Here is a 1,815-nt window from a genome sequence, read left to right as displayed (position 1 = left end):
TAGTTTACAATTGGACAAGAACAAAGGGTTTTCTTAAATTTGTTTTGCTACAGGTTTTCAAGTTGACCCGTGAACAACATGGGTTTGAACTGCACAGGTCCACAAATAGGCAGATTTTTTTGGATAAATACAGTCATCACCCTTTTATATTCTTGGGTTTCACATCTGCAGCTTCAACCAACCACCTATCAAAAACAGTATTTTTGAACTTCCGACTGCAGTTTCCCAACTGCAGATTCCTAGCTTTGGATCAAAAATACTGTTTTCAATCCACAGTTGGTTGAATCCTTGGATGAGAAGGGGCTGACTGTAGAGTCAAAAGTTAAACCCAAAAGGAGGTCAGAGCTACGAATCCCCATGTTGATCAAGGCTCAACTGTATTCTTATTTCAAGTGTGTATTATTAAGTTCCTTTAGGTTTTTGGTTTTGCAGGGTTCGCAACACATTAATGCATTTTAATTTAAAACAGTTACTGTCATTGTTTTGCTGAGGTGAATCTCTATGAAAAGAAAGTCAAGCTCTTCAGGCTGCCCTCCGCTGGTGCGTTTGCCGGGCTCCATTATGGCGACTGGCAGCCCCAGCCTTGTGATTAGTGATGATGGACCAGGTTATGACTAGATTTACTTTGTATACCTCATCATTACGTGGAGGATTTGGAAAAGGTGTTTATTCCTCATGAACTAATTATGGACAGGACCGAGCAGCTTGCTGGAGATGTGATGAAGGAGATGGGAGGCCATCACATTGGAGATGGGAGGCCATCACATTGTAGCCCTCTGCGTGCTCAAAAGGGGCTATAAATTCTTTGCTGACCTGCTGGATTGCATCAAAGCACTGAACAGAAATAGTGATAGATCCATTCCTATGACTGTAGATTTTATCAGACTGAAGAGCTACTGTAATGACCCATCAACAGGGGACATAAAAGTGATTGGTGGAGATGATCTCTCAACTCTAACTGGAAAGAATGTCTTGATGGTTGCAGATATAATGACACTGGCAAAACAATGCAAACCTTGCTTTCCTTGGTCAAGCAGCGTAATCGGAAGATGGTCAAGGTTGCGAGCTTGCTGGTAAAAAGGACCCCTCGAAGTGTTGGATATAGACCAGACTTCGTTGGATTTGAAATTCCAGACAAGTTTGTTGTAGGACATGCCCTTGACTATAATGAATACTTCAGGGATTCGAACCATGTTTGTGTTATTAGTGAAACTGGAAAAGCAAAATACAAAGCCTAAGATGAGAGTTCAAGTTGAGTTTGGTAACATCTGGAGTCCTATTGAAATCACCAGTAAAGTTATCAGATATTCTAGTTCTGTGGCCAGCTGCTTAGTAGAGCTTATTGCATGTATCTTCTAAGAATTTTATCTGTTTTGTAATTTAGAAACGTCAGTTGCTGCATTCCTGAACTCGTTATTTGCACTATGAGCCTAAGACTATCAGCTTCCTTTGGGTGGATTGTTATTTGACTTGTGCATAAAGAATCTCTTAAACCACACCACTATTGAATGGAAATATTGAAATTGTATCTGTAATGAACATTTAAAGAGAAGGTGTATTAGTTTTTAATTGGTATTTTAATTTTTATATATTCAGGAAAGTACAGAAGTGATTGAATATTGTTAATTATACCACCTTGTGTTTAGAAAAGTAAAAAGCAGTCAGGTTTTGTATCTAAGACAGCATCTAAGAGATATTGTTAATATTAGATAAACCATATGTCCTGGAATTCTTTAAGTAGTGTTTCAGTATTATTAACTGTATTTTCCTGCTTGTTCACATTATTTTTGGTGAATCTTTGTCAACAGTTCCTTT

At 38.3% G+C, this 1,815-nt stretch overlaps 1 pseudogene; it reads left to right on the top strand.

The window, feature by feature from the left end:
- Positions 1-561: 561 nt before the first annotated feature.
- On the top strand, positions 562-1,245 carry LOC103303065 (hypoxanthine-guanine phosphoribosyltransferase-like; annotated as a pseudogene).
- The last annotated feature ends 570 nt before the right edge of the window (positions 1,246-1,815 follow it).

This window comes from Eptesicus fuscus, chromosome 13 (genome assembly GCF_027574615.1).
Source record: "Eptesicus fuscus isolate TK198812 chromosome 13, DD_ASM_mEF_20220401, whole genome shotgun sequence".
Taxonomy (NCBI): domain Eukaryota; kingdom Metazoa; phylum Chordata; class Mammalia; order Chiroptera; family Vespertilionidae; genus Eptesicus; species Eptesicus fuscus.
Note: the sequence above shows the minus strand (reverse complement) of the source record. Positions and strands in the feature narration are given on the sequence as shown.